Raw genomic sequence first — 23,974 nt, 5'->3', positions numbered from 1 at the left:
ATCCTCATATAACTGAGCATTGTTCATGGACTGAAGTATGCCTTGCACATTCTTGTGTGTGTGTACAAGTTGTTGCAGTTACAAAATTATAAATTAAGAATTACTGAAATCATAGTTGGTTATGGCCATTATATGTTCACTAAATCAAAGGTACTAAAAGTACAAATAATATTTGTAGAATGTGCGCAAGTTTTTCACATTCAAAGCGTTTTTTATATTCAAAAAGATTGGTCTCACTAGCTTAGAAGTGTTTCTTCTTCTCTTAAAGTAACTTTCAATCTAGAGTTGTCTACAATCTCTCTGATGAATATGTCTCACTAGTATTTGAAGTGGGTTAGTTAGAGGATACTTCCTTATGCATCAGAATGTTATCTTCTGCCATCTTTTATGCCCTTTGAAATGTTCATTAATGGCTTAGCCAATGCTCAGAACACTTGAGCATCTCTCAAACTGAAAATATGACTGGGGAAAATAAAAAAGTCTACTGAAAGAAAATAAGTGCTTCAGAGAGTAGCTAGAATACAGGAACAGTACTTTAAGAGCCAAATAAAATTAAATTAAATAACTGCTACAGCTAACCCCAGATTTGAGATTCCTCATCCTTGCACCACATTAATGTTTTCAAGATTGTATTTGGAGAGAGCAGTACTCTAGTGTGAGAAAAAGATTCCATGGTTACATTTTTGGGGATTGTCCCCTATTCATATTTTAGAGACTCAATGTATATCAACATGTTGGAAAATGACAACATTTATTATAAATTATAATTTCTTCACAGCAGAGTTTGTCACAAAGGAAATTATATTAAATATATATAATATTACAATAGTATATGTGTGTATATACATACACACACAAACACACGTACCTAAATATAAAAATGTTGCTAGATAAAGGCTACCTTATCTCTCATAGTGTTAAAAAGCTAGAGGACCTAGGACCACAGTCCCCAATTTGTGGGCTGCAGGCACACACACACATTATATCTATATAATTATATATATATTATGTTACAAATAATATATAATATACAATATATAATGTACATGTATAATTATATATATATATATATATATATATATATATATATATATATATATAATACGTGTGTGTGTGTGTGTGTGTGTGTGTGTGTGTACGTGTGTGTTTATTTGTCCACAGTTTCTGGCTCACAATTCCCAGAGCCCTTGTTATAGACTTTTGTTATAATATTAGGGCCTTCTAGGCCTCAGAAGTAGGCCTCAGAGTTAGACCTCAAAACTAAAAATATACCCTAATCTTCCGTTGTCTTTCTAGCTTGCAGCAAGTCATAAAGAAATTATCTGACCTACTTCATCTTATTGTAGATCATAAGACCTTCTTTTCAGAAGGGATCCTATTCCATATCCTAGAGGAAGGAATGCCACACAGAAAGGCTGATATAGTTTGGATATTTGTTCCTGCTCAAACCTCATCTTTAACTGTAATCCCCAGTGTTGGATGTGGAGTCTGGTGAGAAGTGATTAGATCATGGGGGATGTGTTCTCATGAACAGTTTAGCAACATCCCCTTGATGCTGTTCTTGCAATAGTGAGTGATTCTCACCAGATCTAGTTGTTGTAAAGCGTGGCACCTTACCTCTACCCTACTCTATCTTTTTCTCCTGCTCTGGCCATGTGATGTGCCTGCTCTCGCTCTGCCTTCTGCCATGAGTAAAAGCTTCCTGAGACCTCTCCAGCAGCAGGTGCCAGTGCTATGCTTCCTGCACAGATTGTAGAACCATGAGCCAATTAAACATTTTTTTCTTATAAAGTACCCAGTCTTAGATATTTCTTTATAGCAACATAAAAATGACCTAACACAGGAAATTGGTTATCAAGGAGTGGGACATTGCTATAAAGATAACTTAAAATGCGGAAGTACATTTGGAACTTGGTAACGAGCAGAGGTCAAAAGAGTTTGGGGGTCTCAGAAAAAGACAGGAAGATAAGGGAAAGTTTAGAACTTCTTAGAGACTAGTTAAATGTTAGTGACCAAAATTGTGATAGTGATATGGACAGTGAAATTCAGGGTAATAAAGTCTTAGGTGGGAATTAGGAACCTACTGGGAACTCGTGAAAAGGTCATCCTTGTCATGCCTTAGCAAAGAGCTTGGCTTATTTTGTTCATGCCCTAGAGATCTGTGGAAGTTTGAACTAAAGAGTGATGATTTACAGTATCTTGCTGAGGAAATTTCTAAGCAGCAAAGTGTTCAAGATGTAGCATTACTGCGTCTATCGGTCTCTGCTTAGATGTGAGAGCAAATAAATGACCTAAAATTGGAATTTATATTTAAAAAAGAAGAGCATAAATTTGGGAAAAAATTGCAGTCTGACTATGTTTCAGAGAAAGAGATCTTCTTCAGGTGATAAATTGAAGCAGGCTGTGAAACAACCACCTGCTAGAGATATTTACCTAACTAAAAGGGAACCAAGTGCTACCCAAGATAATGGGGGAAAGGCCTCTTAGGCATTTCAGAGGCTCTTGTGGCAGCCACTTCCATTGTAGGCCCAGAGGCCTAGGACGGAAGAATGCTTTTGTATGCCTAGTCCAGGACCCTGCTGCCCTGTGCAGCCTCAAAACATTATTACCCACATCCAGGCCACTCAAGCTCTAGCTGTGGCTCAAAGGAGAACACATACATCTCGGACTGCCACTTTGGAAATGGAAGTCATAAGCCTTGGTGGCGCCCACATGGTGTTAAGCCTGCAGGCACGCAGACTACAAGAGTGAAGAATGCCTGACAGCCTCTACCTAGATTTCAGAAGCTATATGAGACAAACTGGGTGCCAAAGCAGAAGCCTGGTGCAGGGTTGGAGCCCCAACAGAGAACCACTACTGGGGCAGAGTGGAGAGGAAATGTGGGATTGGAGACTCCACAAAGAGTCCCCACCAGGAACTGCCTAGTGCAACTGTGAGAAGGGGGCCACCATCATCCAGACCCCAGAATGGTAGATACACTGGCAACTTGGACCTTTCATTTGGAAAAGTCACAGGCACTCAGCTCCAACCCGTGAGAGTAGCCACATGGATTGCACCTTGCAAAGCCACAGGGGCAGAGTTGCCCAGGGCTGTGGGAGCCCACCCCTTGCACCCACATGCCCTGGAAGTGGGACATGGAGGCAAGGAAGATTATTTTAGAGCTTTAAGATTTAATAACTCCCCTACTGGGTTTCAAACTTGAATGGGTCCTGTAGCCCCTTTCTTTTGGCTAATTTCTCCCTTTTGGAATGGGAATGTTTACCCAATGCCTAGACCCCCATTGTATCTTGGGAGTAAATAACTTGATTTTACAGGTCTATAGGTGTAAGTGACTTGCCTTGTCTGAGATGAGATATTGGACTTGGGACTGTTGATTGAGTTGATGCAGGAATTGGTTAATACTTTGGGGGACTGTTGAGAAGAAGTGATTGTGTTTTGCAATGTGAGAATAAGAGATTTGAGGGGCCAGGGACAGAATAATATATTTTGGTAATGTGTCCTCTCTAAATCTCATGTCAAATTGTAATCCCCAGTGTTGGAGGTGGGACTTGGTGGTAGGTGATCAGATTTTCTAATGAATGGTTTAGCACCATTCCCTTCGTGCTGTTCTCATGACAATGAATGAGTTCTCACAGCATCTAGTTGTTGTAAAGTGTGGCACTTGTCCCACCCTCCACTCTCTCTCTTGCTCTTGCTCTGGCGTGTGATGTGCCTCATCCTGACTCACCTTCCACCATGAGTAAAAGTTTCCTGAGGCCTCCCCAGAAGCACATGTTTGTACTATACTTCCTGTACAGCATGCAGAACTGTGAGTCAATTAAACTTCTTTTCTTTCTTACTAAGTTCCCAGTCTCAAGTATTCCTTTATAGCAATGCAAGAACCCCCAACACAGAAGCCAAGAAGAATGTGCACTTTTTGTCCAATCATATTTTTATAGTATTGTCAGTCTTGCCCAATTAATGGCATCTCTGTAAATTACAAAGAGAGAGGGTTCAGATAGACTCCCAATAACTGAACTAATGAGGGTTCCTGAGGATGATGCACCCAGGGAGAGCGTGGAAGCTCCACACCCCTTCCCCATACCTCACTGTATACATCTCTTCATGTGTATCTTTGTAATATCTTTTATAATAAACTAGTAAATGTAAGTTTCTATGAGTTTTGTGAGCCACTCTAGCAAATCAACTGAACCCAACGAGAGGTCATGTGAACTTTACCTTCAAGCCAGTTGGTCACAATTTCTGGAGGCCCAGACTTATTACTGGTGCAAAGAGGGAGGGTGGTCTTGTGAGGTTAATGGAGGCTACTCCATTAACCTATGGGATCTGATGCCATCTCCAGGTAGATAGTATCAGAATTTAATTGGAGGACACTCAGCTGGTGTTTGCTGCAGAACTAATTGCTTGCTTACTCATGGAGAAAACCCCACACATGGTCACAGAAGTCTTCTGTGATGATCGTTGTTAAGTGAGAGAATAGAAAAAGTACAGTTTGAGTTTTTACTCTCGGAACTCTGAACTCACATTATTATTTAACACTGATTAGCACCATACTTTAGGAAAGACTGTACTAGAACAATAATAACAGACATTGAAGAAAAATATTGATCACATGATACTAGTGCGTGTAGTAAAATATCCCGATCAGAAGCCCATTTGTGTCTTCATATCAGACAAAATTAATTAGAATTTCATGTGACATTATTGGCTTAATATCCATTCTTGAATTATTTATATTTTGATATGTTTCATTGTCAATAAAATAAAAGTTTGTCCATGCTGGAGTCAGCATTAAGGAAATAGAATATAAAGCCATATCAAAGCCCCAGATATGAAAGTTCTGAGAGAAATAATTTTACATATTTCTTATTTAAATTGCAGAGTTTAAGAAATGATTGTAATTATCCACTCAAGTAAGTGGTTAGTGCAGGCAGTTTTCAATGATGAATATCCACTGTCAAAAAATACTTAATGAGATCCCGGAAGCAAGTCCTTAATTTAGAAAGACCAACTTTCTACAAACTCTTAAGGCACTAGAATTTGAACCCAAGGTATATTAAATATACGTAAGACACACCAAATTGAGACCTGATAAGCTTGTTGAAAAATACAAAAATTAGCTGGGCATGGTGGCACGCACCTGTAGTTCCAGCTACTCAGGAGGCTGAGGCAGGAGAATGGCGTGAACCCGGCAGGTGGAGCTTGCAGTGAGCAGAGATAACACCACTGCACTCCAGCCTGGGCAACAGTGTGAGATTCCATCTCAAAAAAAAAAAAAAAAAAAAAAATGAACTTTCAAGATTATCATGAGGCTTAAATATGATTATGTATGGGAAAATGGGTGCTGCTTTTGAAGATGAAGTAATAAAAATGGAATTTACTCTCTGCTTGAAATAACAACAGTATCAAAACCAGACAAAATTCAAAAACAAGTTTGCAAGACACTGGACCTCAAACAATGAAGACAATTATTCTCAAGAGACAAGAAATAAAAGATGTGACCCTTCTGATGTGAGAAAATGGAATTGAGTTCAGAGAAGCTAGAGTTTGTAGAGCACAGAAACAGAGGAGAGAACTGCATGAAGAGAGAATGCTGGAGATGTGTAGAGGTTCCCTCTTGAGCATTCAGCTTAGTATTGATCAAACATGCATGACCCGGGAAAGAACCACTTAAAACAGAACACTCTTCTCAGCAATCATATGGTAAAGGAGTCAGACTGGAAAAAACATGTAGTTCAGATACCTCAAACAATATTTTAAGGACATATTCTAGCATTAAATATTAGGAAAAAAAGACACGAACCAATGGCCACAGCTTCCACCTCAAGAAATTTGTAAAAGAAAAGCAAATTAACCACAAAGTAAGTAGATAAAAGGAAATAATAGATCAGAGTGAAAATCAGTGAAACTGGAGACAGAAACACAACAGAGAAAATTCAATAAAACTAAAGCATGTTTCTTTTAAATGATCAATCAAATTGAAAAACCAAATTGATCAGAAAAAAAGAAAAGAGAATACAAATTACTAATATCAGGAATGGGTGAGGCAACATCACTACAGGTTTTATAGATATGAAAAATAAAATAAAAGAGCTACTTTATGACTTCATTTAGCTAAAATGAAAAAAAATTCCTTGAAATTAACATTCTACCAATGTTCACTGGAGGATAAAGAGAAAATATGAATGATCCTATATTTGTTAAATTGAATTTATAGTTTAAAATTTTCCCACAAAGAAAACTCTAGACCCAGATTGATTTCACTGGTGAACACTGGTTCACATTGGTGAACCAACCAAACAAACAAACAAAAAAACTACACACCAGTATACCTCATATAGACCTCATGAACAATGAACATTGATGTAAATATATTAAACAAAATTTTTTAAATCAAATCTAATAATACGTTTAAAAAGTATAACATATCATAACCAAGTAGTGTTTATCTTGAAATGTAAGGTTGGCTTAATACTCAAAAATTGATCCATGCAATTTATTATATTAACATATAACATTTTAATGAGAAAACTGATTATAATAATATTTGATGAAATGATTCACAAACTAAAAATAGACAGAAACGTCTCAAAAAAAATAGAAACTCTTTTTTTTGTTGTTTTTTTGTTTTTTGTTTTTTGTTTTTTGAGACAGCATCTCGCTCTGTTGCCCAGGCTGTAGTGCAGTGGCACAATCTCAGCTCTCTGCAACCTGCCTCCCAAATTCAATCAATTATCCTGCCTCAGCCTCTGAGTATCTGGGATTACAGAGGCATACTACCATACCCAGATAATTTTTATATTTTTAGTAGAGACAGTGTTTTACCATGTTGGCCAGGCTGGTCTCGAACTCCTGACCTCAAGTGATCCACCCACCTTGGCCACCCAAAGGGCTGGGATTACAAGCATGAGCCAGTGTGCCTAGCAGAAACTTTTTCAATCTACTAAAAATATTTTTCCCTATAGTCAGGCAAGGAAGTTGGCTTTCAACTCTATAGGTTCTAGTCAGTGAAATAAGTCAAGAAAAAAATAAATGATATCCAGATTTTAAAGAATGGAGTAAAACTCTATTAATAGATGACATAATTGCCTTTCTAGAAAAGCAATGGTGTTTACAAACTAAGTTCTAGTGAGTTAATTACATTTTTGTAATAGAAGATATGAATTATACAAAAATGAATTGTATTTCTATATAATAGTAGTAAACAATTAGAAATCACAATTTTAATACATTAGTATCATTTACTGGACATCCACATGTGGAAAAATAAAATTGGACCCTTACTTTACACCATATACGAAAATCAACTCAACATGAATTAAAAGCTTAAAAATAAGACCTAGAAATATAAAACTACTGGAAGAAAACATACGGGAAAATCTTCTTGATAGTGGCCTGGACAATGATTTTTTGGGGGCATTATGACCCCAAATGCACAGCAACCAAAACAAACACAGACAAGGAATTTAATCAAACTACAAAGCTTCTGCAAAGCAAAGGAAACAATCAACAGCGTGAAAAGACAACCTAAGGAATGGAAGAAAATAGTTGCAACCATGTATCTGATAAAATTCAAAACATAAAAGAAATGTAAACAACCCAATAGCAAAATTAAAACATACACACATAAATGCAAATAACCTATCTAAAATCTGGACTAAGGATTTGAATACACATTTCTCAAAAGAAGATATACAAATGTCCAACAGATATATGAAAGGTGCTTAACACTGCTAATCATCAGAGAAATTTAAATCAAAACTACAATGAGATATCATCTCACACCTGTTAGAATGGCTACTATCAAAAAGATGAAAGAAACGACATGTTGGCAAGGATGTAGAGGAAAGGGAACCCTGTATACTGTTGGTAGAAATGTAAATTGGCACAACCATTATGGAAAGCAGGATGGAAGTTCCTAAAAATAAAACTACCTTATGATACAGCCATCCTATTTCTGGATATATATCCAAAGGAAATGAAACTGGTATATCAAAGAGGTATCTGTACCCAACACTCATCACAGCATTAGTTGCAATAGCCAAGAGGTGGAAATAATCTAAATGCCAAAAGATAAGCTTTTTAACAAATGCTCCTGAAAAATTTGTATATCCACGTGTCCTTCCTCCCCACCAAAATTCAGTCTATTCCTTGCAACGTAGAGTCCTGTGCTACATAACGATTCAGTAAATGATGGTCCACATATACAACAATGTTCTCATAATATTATAATGGCACTGAAAAATTATTGTTGCCTAGTGATATCATGGTGCAGCACATTATTCATATGTGTGGTGATGCTGATGTAAATAAACCCAGTGCACTGCCAGTTGCATGAAAGTATGGCACATACAATTACGAATACAACAAAGTTTTAAAAATAATAATGTTTACGTATTTGCTATGCTATATTTTTACCATTACTTGGGAGTGTACTCTTTCTATTTACAGGAAACAAAAAGTTAACTGTAAAACATTCTCAGGCAAGTCCTTCAGGAGGTGTTCCAGAAAGTACTGTTATCATAGGCGATAACAGCTCCATGTGTTATTGCCCCTGAAGACCATCCAGTAGGATGAGATGCGGAGGTGGTAGACAGTGATATTGATGATACTGACCCTGTGCACGCCTAGGCTAATGTGTGTATGTATCTTAGTTTTCAACAAAAACATTTAAAAAATAATAGGAAAATATTATGTAATAAGAATAAAAAGAAGAAAATATTTTTGTGCAGTTATACAATGTGCTTGTGTTTTAAGCTATGTGTTATTACAAAAGAGTTGAATAGTTAAAAATAAAGTAAAAGTTTATAAAGTAAATGTTACAGTAAACTACAGTTAATTTGAAGAAAAATAATATTTTTTCTAAATTTAGTGTAGCCTAAGGATATACTGTTTATAAAGTCATAGTGGCATACAGTAATGTCCTAGTCCATCACATGCCCTCACCACTCACTCACTGACTTGCCCAGAACAACTCCCAGTCCTGCAAGCTGTGTTCATGGTAAGTATCCTATAGAAGTATACCATTTTAAAACTTTTTATGTCATACTTCTACTGAACTTTGTCTATATTTAGATATACAAATATTTAAACTTTTGTATAATTGCCCACAGTATTTGGTACAGTAAAATGCTGTACAGGTTTGTAGCTTAGGAGAAACCAACTATATCACATAGTCTATGTGTGTAGTAGGTTGTGCATAACCACCCTCTAAGATGTTCAAACAGTGATGAAATTGCCTAACTGCACCTTTCTCAGAATATATTCTTGTCATTAAGTGATGTATGAATGTATATAAAAATTAACTAAAAATCAATTTTAGCTAGTTACTGTGGTTCGTGCTTATAATCTCAGCACTTTGGAAGGCCAAGTCAGGAGAATCATTATAGGCCAGGAGTTCAAGACCAGACTAAGCAACAAAGCGAAACTCTCCCCTGCCTCTTTACAAAAAATAATAAAAAAAATTTAGTCAGGTAATCGGGTACAGTAGTGCCTGCCTGTAGTCCCAGCTACTCGGGAGGCTAAGGCAGGATTGCTTGAACCCAGGAGTTCAGCACTGTAGTAAGCTATGATTGCACCACTGTACTCCATCCTGAGTAACAGAGCAAGAACCTATCTCAAAAAATGAAAATTATAGATATAAATGTGAAACCTAAAACTATAAAATATCTATACAAAAAAACATGAAAAATCATCCATGATCTTATGTTAGAAAAGGTTTCTTATATGTTACAGCAAAACACAATGAGCAAAACACAAAGAAAAAATGACTGTGTTGGACTTCATCAAAATTAAAAATTAAAAATTGAAAACACTTGCTCTTTAAAAGACTTTAAAGATTGGAAGAATTTGTATACAATTTACCTATATTTGGGATAAATGAGAAATTCTTTAAAAATAATAACAATGCAGTTTTTAAAATGAGCAAAATGAAAAGCCATTTCTTTTATTTTTAATTTTTGTGGTTTATGTGTTTATAGGATACATGACCCAGTAAGTGTATAGTGGTATCTTATTGTGGTATAAATGTTCACTTTCCTAATGATTAGTGATATTGAGCATCTCCTATATCTATCTGCCACCCATACATCTTCTTTGATGAACTGACTATTCAAAATATGCTTGTTCAAAATATTGATGAACAGTTATTTCGTCAAAGAAGATATAAGGATTGCAGATAAGTACAGGAGAAGATGCTCAATATGATTAATCATTAGGAAAACAAAAATGTATACCACAATAAGATACCATTATTTACTTACTAGTATGGATAAAATTATAAAGCCTGGTCATATCAACTGTTGGGAAGAATGTGGAGGAACACCTATTCTCATGTACTGCTGGTGAGAATATAAAATGCTGTAACCATTTCAGAAAATAGTTTGACAGTTTCTTAAAAAGTTAAACATATAGCCACCATTTGGTACACCCATTCTACTCCTATATATTTAAGGAATAGTGTTCAAAATGATGTTATTTGTAATAGCTCAAACTCCAAAAAACCTAAATATTCGCCAACAGGTTAAAGAATATACAAACTGTGATATATTCATATAATGGAATATTAATTCTCAACATAAAAGAATGACTAATTAATACACCCAGCAACACAGCAAAAATCAAAGTAATTATGAGTCCAAGTAGCCAGAAAAGCCAAAGCAGGAGGATCACTTGAGGCCAGGAGCTCGAGATCAAACTGGGTAACATAGGGAGACCTGTCTCCACAAAAAAATAGAAACATTGGCCAGGTGTGATGGCACATACCTGTAGTCCTAGCTGCTTGGGGATCTGAGGCAACAGGATCACTTAAGCCTACAGTGAGCTAGGATTGCACCACTGCACTCCAGCCAAGATGAAGGAGTTAGATCCAGTCAAAAAAAAAAAAAAAAAAAAAAAGTCCATACTGTGGGATTCAATCTCTATGAAACTTTAGAAAATGTGAAGTAATCTAGAGTGACAGAAAGCAAATCAATGGTTGCCTGGGGATGTGAACAGGGAGTGATGGATTACAAAGGTGCAGGAGGAATGGAGGTGATGGATATGTTAAGTACCTTGATTTTTGTGTGGTTTCATGAGAGTATACATATGTGAAAACTTATCAAAGTGTTCAGTTTCAATATGAGCAGTTTATGTCAATAGTACTTTAATAAAGCGGTTCAGAAATGTTTAAGGACAAATATCTATTTGTCCTTTTATACATATATATCTATAAAACATAAAATAATCATCTGCCAGACTTATTTCTCAGGCTTCAAAGAATTCTAGCAAATAACCAAGTCCCTAATCTCTCATATATTTTGTGATTTGATGTCTGTAACCAAATGGAAATTTACTTTACAAAAGGATGTTTTTCTCCTCCTGCTTTTAATACCTAAGCTTGTCCCTTTTGAGCTGCTCAGTGAATCATTCTCTCCCAGTCTCTCAGATGGCTCAGGTAAGCCATGCTCTGAAATGCACAGGAGTGAGAGCTTTGGAGTGATCACCTATGTTAAATTCAGCTCACCATTAACTCACTCTGTAACCAGGGACCAGTTACTTAGCCTTGCCTTCTTTTCTACAATTCAGACAATAATTATATTTTAGAGTCATTATGGGAATAAAATAGTATGATATAGGTAAAGATCCTATAAAAGGATCTCAAGAAATGTTACATTAAGACTTTACACTTACAATCGATTGTGCTTTAGAAAATATTTGCATTTCGGTTATTGTGGAAAAGAAATACAAAGTGTGGTATTAGTAAATATATTTCTCAATAATATCCAGGCTAGGAATGATGATTTACAGCATATTACTAGAATATAACATTTAATATAAAAACAAAAAACAGATGTTTCCTCTGCCTATTCATAACCTTATTCTTCATATTCATGTATGTGTTTCAGTGTGGTATACCTGTCTTATACTAGGTGCCATTCTCTAAGATACTATAAAAAAACTAACTTTAATTTCAATTTTATGGCTGAGTGTCAAATGCTATATATGAGTTTACCCACATCACCATGACAAGTATGTGGGAAGGTTTTTGCCACAGTCCTCATGGTTGGCCTAGTGTTTTGACATTTCAGTAATTGCCAGTGTCACAACCTTTAAAAATTACAGAGAACTGACACCTAGTCCAGATGGCTGCTAAATAAAGAAGCTGCTGTCCCCACAGCTGTGACGTGGTACTGAAGACAGGAGAGCCTTCTATCAAAGATACGGTCACTGAGAAATGATGTGAAAGATCTTGACTTATAAAATATAATAACTGGCTGGGTGCAATGGCTCAAGCCTATAATCCCAGCACTTTGGGAGGCCGAGGTGGGCAAATCACCTGAGATCGGCAGTTCAAGACCAACCTGACCAACATGGAGAAACCTCGACTCTATTAAAAATACAAAATTAGCCAGTTGTGGTAGTGCATGCCTATAATCCCAAATACTTGGGACACTGAGGCGGGAGAATGGCTTGAACCTGGGAGGCAGAGGTTGCAGTGAGCCAAGATCAAGCCATTGCACTCCAGCCTGGGCAACAAGAGTGAAACTCCATCACAATGTGTGTGTGTGTGTGTGTGTGTGTGTGTGTGTGTGTGTGTGTGTTACATTAGTAAATTATCATTAAGCCATTTGCAATACTGGGCAACCCTGGAGTGGAATACAAGGAAAATATATGATCTAGTACTTAACTTCAGGGTCTCTACATTCTGCTAAGGAATAAAAGATATACTAAAAGATTAAAACTAGAAGAGTCATTTTCCCTTCAGCAAATACTTATTGAATAACTACTATATATCATTAGGCATTTTAGATACTAGAGTTACAGAAGTAAACAAAACAGACAAAAAGTCTTGCCTTCGTGGAACATACATTCCTGTTAGGGGAGATAGAGTAAAACAAAATAGATAAATGAAATATATATTGTATTCGATGGTGATAATTGCTAGAAGAAAAATAAAGCAGAGAGATAGGATTTAGAGTATTAGGGAGGGTGCACCTTACTGAATTTTGTATAAAACCCAGAAAGTGAGGAAGGAGTGACCCAAGTTGTTAAGGGAGATGATGATTTCAGGAGAAGGAAATTACAGGAATAAAGCCTGGAGAGGTGTGGAAACTGTCATAGGTAAGGAAACGGATGGGAGACCAATGTGGCTGGAGCAAAGTAAGTTGGGGAAACAAGTAGAAGATGATGTCAAAGAGGTCACAGAAGGTGAGATCTTGGAAAGCTGTGTGGGCCACTGTGCTGACTTTGGCTTTTATTCAACTGAGACATGAAGCCACTAGAGGACTTAGACAAAGACAGGACTTGAACTGGCCTTTTTTGTAACAGATAACGTTGACTGCCACAGAGCTGTAAACAGATTGTCTGGTTATCAAGCATCACGGGAATATGTAACTCAAAGAGTAAGTCATGCAAGTCTGTGGACAGGAGAAATCAATTCAGGTGAGATTATCCAAGGGCAATTGGAGGAGACAGCATGGGTATACTGTCGGTAAGTGCAGTGGTATGGGTAAGTGGCCAAGTAGACAGAATAGCCTGAGGAAATAGGGAAGTGTAGCTGGAGTAGAAGAGTCCATCATGAAGAGGTTTTCTATTTGTCCATCCTCAATAAAGAAGGCATTCTAATTCACAAAACCCTCTACCTCTGGAGGGGGTCTCAGAATTTGCCTGCTATGTTCACAGACAGAAATGGATTAGGAAGATTAAAGCAGAAAAGATACTATACATAAGCAGAGATAAGGTGGGATAGGTAAGGTGCAGTCAGACTATAGATATGTTTGATGCATAGCTGACATATTTGAGTTTGAGAATGAATAGCAATGCAAAGTTTTTGGGTATTACTGAGCATAGCCCTGCCATGGAACTCTACTAAAGAAGGTCTGGTCATTTGAAGGAATTTTATGTTAAAAGAATTTTGACACTACCAATAGACCCAGTACAAATGTGTTTTCAGGGTCCTTCTTCCAGAATAATAACCATCAGATCCAGATATCAAATTCCTTCAGGTGCTGGAGCTTTGGTATGGCAAAGATAGGCTAGATGTTCAGCAAATCCATTTCCTTTTCCTGAGCACATAGGAAAGAACCATTTACAAACCTACTTTGCAGTACCTGACTATAATTGGTCGACAGAATATGAGCTAAAGTGATGTGTGCCACTTAAAGGCCTGCGTTCTAAAAATACACATAAGATCCTGGTCTCAATCTCCCTCCTACATTCATGTGACTAGAAAAAAAAGGGATCCAAAGTGACAAAATCATGCATTAGCAAGAGCTTGGCTCCCTGAGTCACTTAAAAGAGTCAGAAGCACTTCACAATCTACATTAGATTGTGATATAAGCAAAAGATAAACTTTTATTGTATTAAGCTACTGGTTATTTGAGTCTATTGTCATAGCAGCTATTGTTAATTACTTTGACTTCATATACCTTTCTCCTGCTCCTGATGGACAGCAGCAGGCCTTTGTCATGATATGTAAATGCCAGTCTACACCAAAGTGACTACAAGAATTAAAGGATCCATCTGTTACCATAGTGATTCCCACTGACCCTGCCAATTCAGTTTATTTTGGAATAGATCCAGGATATTTGAGCTGTTGCTTGCAAAACATTTTACTCATCAGCTCAAGGGTTCATGACTATCAGAGCAGACATTAAATATAACCTAATGGCACATGATTTCTTTTCAATGAAGTATTGATACAAATTCAAGGCATGAATTAAATTTCTTTCATATATTCTTTATCAAATTATCACTTTTTAACATCCATTAAGCAAGATCCTGAACTAGTTTTAAGAGTTACAAGAGAAGAGGCCAAGAATAGTTAGTGGTTAATCTCTTCCATCTTATAATTTATCTGGGAATACCTTCAATACAAGATTATACATAATTTAAAAATAGTTGAAATGTGACTTAATGTGGTTCTAGGCATTAGAGAAGTAGAGAATTCATGCACCTGGGAAATTAGGGATTAATGACATAGCTAGTCTTTGAATTGAATCCTGAAGTTTGGTTGGGCTGTGAGACAGGGAGTTGGAGGCAGAGTATTTCAAGCTTAAACAGCTTGGTAAACTAAATAATGGAGTTGAGAAAATACATGTCCTACTCAGTGTCACAGATTATAACAAATAAGACTGAGAATTTAAGTTTGAAAATATTTTTTAAATCATGCATGTCAAACCATGATTTGGGAAATTTTCTTCTATATCTTAATTGTTAAAGACTTTTGAAGAAAATGATGTAATCAAAAGCCACATTTAAAAAGATTAATCTGACAGTATAATTCAGAGTTTGTTGGGTGAGGGAGAGATTACCTTTATTTTATTAAGCTGATGGGAATTTGAGGGTGTCATAGAAGTTACTGTTAGGTGACAAAAGAATGAGGTAAACTTGGTGATCCTCTGCAGGGTTGAAGGAAAGGGAGAAGGCAAGGGTGACTTAAAGCATTCAATTTTAGGTGATTGAGAAAATTTTGTAAATAGATAAATAGGGAAAGGGGCAAGATTGCTGTAGAGAAGGTGAGTTCTGCTTAAAATATTTTAAATTTGAAGTGTACACATGTCGCTGTTGTACAGGCAATTAGGAGGAGTATGACTGACATCTTAATGACATGCAGTGGTGATGAAGAATCCCTGGTGCAAAATTACTAAGAGTGAAAATATAAGGCTAGAAACTGTCCCTAATGTGCATCTTTCAGATAGTAATTACAGGAAGAGCTGGGTCCATGAGACCTAAAAAATGTTCCACAAAGAAATGTAAGGTAAACTCATGTATCTCGTATTCATAAATGTGATAATGTGATTAAATTGATTGATTTGTGAGTGGTGGGTTTATGGAAATGAAAAGTTATGCACGTTGAAGACATCACAGTAAAGTGGTTTTGCACAAGCTTTGGCATTTGACAGGCTAGATTTATATCCTGGCTCTGCCACTTAATAGCTCTATGACACTGGACAAATTGCTTAAACTCTCTTTCTTCACTTTCTTCACTTGTAAATTTGGGATAATATTAAATGCCTAGCAGATGGAAATCTTATGAGAAGAACATGGAATAGTACCTATGAAGCATTTAACATAGTGTTAAGTCAGCTTGGGCTGCCATAAGAAAATAATATAGACACAGTGGCTTAAACAACATTTTTTTTTCCACAGTGCTGGAGTCTGGAAGCCTGAGATCAGGATGTGAACATAGTTGGATTCTGGTGAGGTCTCATTTTCCGACTTACAGATAGCCTACTTCTTGCTATGTGCACACTTGGCAGAAAGGGAGAGAAATTCAAGGCATGAATCAAATTTTTTTTCATATCTTCTTTATCAAGTCACTGGTATCTCTTCTTTTAAGGACATTGACCCTATCACGAACAGGCTACCCTCATTATCTCATCTAAACCTAATTACTTCCCAAAACCTCATCTCCAAATACCATCACACTTGGAATTAAGAGTTTCTTCAACATATTGGGGGTATTTGAGGGGACACAATTTAGTCCATAATACATAGTCTCTGGCATTTAGTAAAACTCAATAAATTACAACATTATTAGGTATATTTCTTCTGCACTTTTTTCTAGCAATTTCACAGAGCCGAGAATCACAACACTTCCGAACACATAAAAGAATGGATATCTAAGAAAGAATTCAACCAAAAATTACATTGTATGGAGAAATGAAACTCAAATAAATGGAAGTCAGAAATCTCTATGAGTCACAATGGAGAGGTTTGTGCATTTATAAACTAAGTGCAAACTCTTATTGCCAGAAGGTTTCCGATTAGACTGCTTTATATATTCTGTTTTAATTGGCATGTTTTACATCTGTGAAATTCTAGCAAAATATAAAAGCAACATTTAAGAATGTTTTATGGTCTAAAACCTCTTATCTATACTATAGCTATGTAATCCATGGCATTATACAAAGCTGTGTTTAGCAGTAGTGCTTCTCTGCCATTTTCTGTCTCTGTGTCCTTAGGCAAGTTGTTAAATCTCTCTATATTTGGTGTAACCTGTAAAGGTTGCTCTCAATTTGGTGTAACCTGTAAAGGCTGCTCTCAATTTACAAAATTGTTGGAAGAATTGGCCAAGAAGTATGTCTGTGAAAGTTTAGTGTGAGGTAATCTGGTAAAAAATAAATAAATAAATAAATAAGCTAGTCACTTAAGACCCGCTCTGTATATGTAACATTTCTTAGAGCTCACTGCCTGTTACCTCTGAATTCTACCTGAAATTTTTGTGTTTTGCCTAGACTGTGGCACAGGAGAAATCATTATAGCTTTCTCCTTTGACCCAAGCTACAAATTCTCTCTTCTTTTCTAGGAAGAGTTTGGGTTTGTGTTATCGCTCTTTGTTTGCTTGATTTTTTGTTGTTTTTATTTTCATTTCTTTTTCAACTCTTATTTTAGAATTAGGGGTACGTGCACACATTTGTTACAAAGGTATATTACATGATGTTGAGGTTTGGGCTATGGTTAGACCCATCACCCAGGAAGTGAGCATAGTACCCAACAGGTAGTTCTTCAGCCCTTGCCCCCTTCCCTCTCTCTCCAATTAAACATTCCCTCTAGGTTACAGCATATTAAGAGTAAATTGCATGGCCTTTTCATGCCCACAATTCTATACGATAATGTTGGTACGATGCTAGTGCTTAATAATTTTTAATATGAATGTCAAATTGTGACCCATGAAGAAGAAAATCCACCCAATACTTCTTTTCTAAGGATTTTTCCTTAGAAAAATTACTCTTTGTGTAACAATGTGGCTAGATTCCAGGATACTTCCACCTGTGATAGAGTGCAGGGTACTATGGATTCAAAGTCAGGGACACTGGTATACCCTTTTCTCTCTTTCCTCATACACTCTTGCTATGGAAGTAAGTTGAAGTAGGGCACATTCCTATCTGGAGGCAAGCCTGGCCATTTTGTTCCCTGTTCTCTGAGTGAGGTAGAAATCCTGGCTCTCTGGATCTTTGGCACCCTTGAGTTCTTTAGCCTGTTCCCTGTAGAGCTGCCAAATCTTACGAGTGTAAGATTTGCATCTGAGGCTGAGGAATAGATCCCTTTGATATAAAATTTAGGTTTACTTCATTCCAAATGACCATGATTTGAACAATAAAGCATTTTAATTTCACATATGAAGTACAGTCATTGTTTGGCAAGACTGTATCACATAAGTAAACCTCATGCAAAACCGTAGCTATAGTTTTATACAATTCTGTATTCCTAGATCCCCTAGCAATAACACCATCTTAGTTGTATCAATATCTTACCTATTTCTAACACAGGGGAAATTAAGTCTGAAACAGAGTAAATAACTTCAAAGGGTATTTTTTTAAATCCTGAATAACCAGGTATTATTGAATATCACATGGAAAAATTTAGAAAGCAAAACTGATGTTTTAATTGATTGTCTAAGAAGCACATAGCAACTTTTCTGCAATAAGTGTTCCCTTGATGCCTGAATTTTTAATTTTTAGTTTTTATTCTTTACAGTTAGGGTCTTGCTCTGTTGCCCAGGCTGGAGTGCAGTGGTGCCATCATAGCTCACTGCAACCTCAAACTGCTGGGCTCAAGAGATCCTCCCGTCTTGGTCCCCCAAAGCACTGGGATTAGAGGCATAAGCAACCATATCCAGCCTGAAATTTTTAGTTTCTTATTTCAGTTTCCCTCTTGTCATTGTTCCTTCCTCCCATGTTTCTCATTCTCTTTGGAGTACGTACATAAGTACGTCCATAAGGCATGGCCCAGGGTTTTCTCTTATCCTCTCAGGCAATATTTAATTAAGCTTATTCAGCAGACAAGAGAGGGAAGAAAATTCATCTGGTGATTCTTTCTCTAAACAGAATGACTAGATTCAAATAGTCACATATAATTGGAAGGTATTCTCCCTTGTGAAATCATGTTCCAGGGTGCAAGGCATATGCTATTGCAGATCAGGAGAAGCCAGTAGTGAACTGAATTTGACATTTGTATTTTCTTTCTTAAATAATTTGAATCAGGAAAACTTTTGGTCCGTGGTTTGACTTTAATATAAAGTTAAATAATTTAATTATCTTGGACTGTAGGCCTTCATACAAGCCCATCAAACACTGAAGAGAGCCAAGCCACTCATTATTATGAAAATCAATAGTTGAATTGGAACTTAGATAATTAGTAAACATGTATCCAGTTGATTGCAAGTTGCTTTTCCAAACAACATTTTGACTCATGCCAGTGGTTTCGTTGCGATCACTAAAAACCAATTTTAGTTTGACATTTTTAAGACAAATAAATGACATAAACAGTATTGGTTTAAAGAATATTGCCCACCCCCACCACCCGGATGTACTGGTAGCTAGAAGACCAAGTTTGGAAAGTTGGCCCAGGTCCATAGGCTTCCAGGAAGCAGGAAACAGCTTTTAGCAATTTGGCCAGAGTATGACTACATTTGCACCCTATCACAAACATGATTGCAAATAAATACTGATCATTCTTTTGCTTTACTTAGCTTTCTCCAGATTCCTGGAATACAGCTGCCAATTTACTGAGCCTGGGTTATATTCCCATTGCTTGGCAGTCAAGTAAAAGGAACACAGGAGAATAAAAGCTACTTCAATTTCCCAAATGAAAAAAATAATACAGTTTTCCATAATCTAGGTAAAATAAGAGGTCCATCAAAATTAGAAAAGCGATTTGTATTTTATGCAGCCCAATCATGAAGATTTCTATAGCTTAATTTGATAATTGAGGACAATATAAGTGGTCTCAGGCCAGGCACGGTGGCTCATGCCTGTAATGCCAGCATTTTGGGAGGCTGAGGCGGGCGGGTCACCTGAGGTCAGGAATTTGAGACCAGACTGGCCAACATAGTGAAACCCTGTCTCTACTAAAAATATGAAAAATTAGCCAGGCATGGTGGTGGGCACCATAATCCCACCTACTTGGGAGGCTGAGGCAGGAGAATCGCTTGAACCTGGGAGGCGGAGGTTGCAGTGAGCTGAGATTGCGCCATTGCACCCCATGCTGGGTGACAAGAGTGAAACTCTGTCTTGAAAAAATAAGAAATAAGTGGTCTTATTATCATCAGTATCATAATTAACACTTAACAAGCAGTTGCTTGCTAGATTCTATTCTTATCCACACTTTCCCTATACTATCTCATTTTATGCTCCCATCAAATTTTATGACAAAATTACTATTAGTGTCCTTTTAATAAAAATCCAATAATGTTTAGAGAGAGTAAATAACTTGCCCAGGATTATCTAATTAAAGAATTTCTGCACAGCAAAAGAAACTACTACAGCAATCTACAGAATGAGAGAAATTTTTACAATCTACCCATCTAACAAAGGTCTAATATCCAGAATCTACAAAGAACTTAAACAAATTTACAAGAAAAAAATCAAACAACCCCATCAAAAAGTGGGCAAAGGATATGAACAGACACTTCTCAAAAGAAGACATTTCTGCAGCCAACAGACACATGAAAAAATGCTCATCATCACTGACCATCAGACAAATGCAAATCAAAACCACAATGAGATATCATCTCACACCAGTTAGAATGGCAATCATTAAAAAGTCAGGAAACAACAGGTGCTGGAGAGGATGTAGAGAAATAGGAATGCTTTTACACTGTTGGTGAGAGTGCAAACTAGCTCAACCATTGTGAAAGACAGTGTGGCGATTCCTCAAGGATCTAGAACTAGAAATACCATTTGACCCAGACATCCCACTACTGGGCATATACCCAAAGGATTATAAATCATGCTGCTATAAAGACACATGCACATGTATGTTTATAGCATCACTGTTCACAATAGCAAAGACTTGGAACCAACCCAAATGTCCATCAATAATAGACTGGATTAAGAAAATGTGGCACATATGTATACCATGGAATACTATGCAGTCATAAAAAAGCATGAGTTCATGTCCTTTGTAGGGACATGGATGAAGCTAAAAACCATCATTCTGAGCAAACTATCACAAGGACAGAAAACCAAACACTGCGTGTTCTCACTTATAGGTGGGAACTGAACAATGAGAACACTTGGACACAGGGTGGGGAACATCATACACTGGGGCCTGTCATGAGGTTGGGGGAGTGGAGAGGGATAGCATTAGGAGATATGCCTAATGTAAATGACGTGTTAACCAGTACAGCACAGCAACATGGCACATGTATACGTATGTAACAAACCTGCATGTTGTGTACATGTACCCTAGAACTTAAAGTATCATAATAATAATAATTAATAAATCATTAAAAGAAATAAAGAAAAAAAAGAAATGTAATAGATTTTCTTGAATACAAATAAATAAATAAATAAATAAAACTTGCCCAGGATTACACAACTAGTAAGTGGAGAAATAATTTCAAACCTAGGTTATATGACTCCAAATAAGCTAAACCATGTGCATATGCATGAGACTAATTCCTCTACTGCAATTTTATGGATATTAGGACACACTAGATTCTTAAGAAATATTTACTGCAATCTCTGTTAACTGGAAAACCCTGGCACACAGTTGGCGCTCAATACATACTCATTGAATAAATAAATGCATATATATCAGGTTTTGATTAAAAGATCAGATGTCAGAAGGCAGGTGTCTACCACCCCCACCCCTTCCTCGTAGCTCCCTCCAGCATGCAGCTCTTGAGCTATGTGCTGAGCTGTGTGATCCCATACATCAAGGGAATTCAAATCTGGGTTACAGTGAAATAAATGTGTATTCATAATGGTAAGGTAGATAGTGTATTTAAGCAATTTCTTATCTTTGTTACTTCTTCTTAAATATGATAATAATTTAGAAAATGTTCCTTTTAGGTATACTGCAGAAGTTTAGGTATACTGCAGATGGCATAGTCGAAGGGGTCAGATTGAACTGTGTTTGAAATTCTCCCCAACTATGTTTTAGCTTTATGTCATTTAACATTTTATTCTAACTCTTGGAGCCCAAATGTTCTCATCTAAGCAAGGGTAGAAAATGATGCTTAGCTTATGTGTTTGCTGTGAGGGCTACATGAGGTCATAAGTGTAAAGCACCTAGAATGTAGCACCTGTGGGATACTTTCCTCTCCTATCTCTTCTTTAGTGGCTACCTTTGAAATATTTCAGAGTAAAATGGCTTATAGAAAATAATTATTGTCACGGTTGAAAATAACATTGTGATTTTAAAGGAATATCTGTACTTTACAAAATTTGTACCATTGGTACAATGGCCACTACACTCAGAAGAGGGAGCTTCATAAAATACTTTTTGATAAAAATGATTCAATATTAAACATTTTATACAGATCTACTTTCTACCCTAATCAAATCTCTTGTATTAGAGATGATGATTAATCTCCCACGTGTGCAATTTGTGAACTCTGCATTTTCTGGTTCAATTCTTTGTAGAAGGTTTACGTACTGCAATGTAATTCGTTTTTGCAATTTTCTACTTCATTTCAATTACAGTGCTTATTATAAGAGATGGAATTCTCATTTAGCATGCTCATTATTTTTAATTAGAAATAAAATCTTAAAGGAACTTACATTTTTTGCATCTCATTGTCGGAAGCATAAACTCTAGAACACTGTGTGAATAAATAAGCAGAGTAATTCTCAAAGTTTCAAAATGGAGTGTGTTCATTATAGAAATATACTAATAGTGGTATTAGGTCTAACATTTAAGTCTCTAATCCATCTTGAATTAATCTTCGTATAAGGAGTAAGGAAAGGATCCAGTTTCAGCTTTCTACTTATGGCTAGCCAATTTTCCCAGCACCATTTATTAAATAGGGAATCCTTTCCCCATTTCTTGTTTTTGTCAGGTTTGTCAAAGATCAGATGGTTGTAGATGTGTGGCATTATTTCTGAGGACTCCGTTCTGTTCCATTGGTCTATATCTCTGTTTTGGTACCAGTACCATGCTGTTTTGGTTACTGTGGCCTTGTAGTATAGTTTGAAGTCAGGTAGTGTGACGCCTCCGGCTTTGTCCTTTTGACTTAGGATTGTCTTGGCAATGCGGGCTCTTTTTTGGTTCCATATGAACTTTAAAGCAGTTTTTTCCAATTCAGTGAAGAAACTCATTGGTAGCTTGATGGGGATGGCATTGAATCTATAAATAACCTTGGGCAGTATGGCCATTTTCATGATATTGATTCTTCCTATCCATGAGCATGGTATGTTCTTCCATTTGTTTGTGTCCTCTTTGATTTCACTGAGCAGTGGTTTGTAGTTCTCCTTGAAGAGGTCCTTTACATCCCTTGTAAGTTGGATTCCTAGGTATTTGATTCTCTTTGAAGCAATTGTGAATGGAAGTTCATTCCTGATTTGGCTCTCTGCTTGTCTGTTACTGGTGTATAAGAATGCTTGTGATTTTTGCACATTAATTTTGTATCCTGAGACTTTGCTGAAGTTGCTTATCAGCTTAAGGAGATTTTGGGCTGAGACGATGGGGTTTTCTAAATATACAATCATGTCATCTGCAAACAGGGACAATTTGACTTCTTCTTTTCCTAACTGAATACCCTTGATTTCTTTCTCTTGCCTGATTGCCCTAGCCAGAACTTCCAACACTATGTTGAATAGGAGTGGTGAGAGAGGGCATCCCTGTCTTGTGCCAGTTTTCAAAGGGAATTTTTCCAGTTTTTGCCCATTCAGTATGATATTAGCTGTGGGTTTGTCATAAATAGCTCTTATTATTTTGAGGTACGTTCCATCAATACCGAATTTGTTGAGCGTTTTTAGCATGAAGGGCTGTTGAATTTTGTCAAAAGCCTTTTCTGCATCTATTGAGATAATCATGTGGTTCTTGTCTTTGGTTCTGTTTATATGCTGGATTACGTTGATTGATTTGCGAATGTTGAACCAGCCTTGCATCCCAGGGATGAAGCCCACTTGATCATGGTGGATAAGCTTTTTGATGTGCTGCTGAATCCGGTTTGCCAGTATTTTATTGAGGATTTTTGCATCGATGTTCATCAGGGAGATTGTTCTAAAATTCTCTTTTTTTGTTGTGTCTCTGCCAGGCT

General features: G+C 36.7%; 1 protein-coding gene and 1 long non-coding RNA gene across 3 annotated transcripts in view; one reads left to right on the top strand and one right to left on the bottom strand.

Annotated features, from left to right (window-relative positions):
- The window catches only part of LOC111540753, a 383,731-nt gene that overhangs the window by 158,257 nt on the left and 201,500 nt on the right, over window positions 1-23,974 (bottom strand). The window lies entirely within an intron of this gene.
- Window positions 1-23,974, top strand: part of GRM5 (glutamate metabotropic receptor 5) — a 585,040-nt gene that overhangs the window by 445,465 nt on the left and 115,601 nt on the right. The window lies entirely within an intron of this gene.

Source organism: Piliocolobus tephrosceles, chromosome 13 (assembly GCF_002776525.5).
Source record: "Piliocolobus tephrosceles isolate RC106 chromosome 13, ASM277652v3, whole genome shotgun sequence".
NCBI classification, from domain to species: Eukaryota; Metazoa; Chordata; class Mammalia; order Primates; family Cercopithecidae; genus Piliocolobus; species Piliocolobus tephrosceles.
The sequence above is the reverse complement of the archived record's forward strand: the minus strand, read 5'-3'. Positions and strand labels throughout refer to the sequence as shown.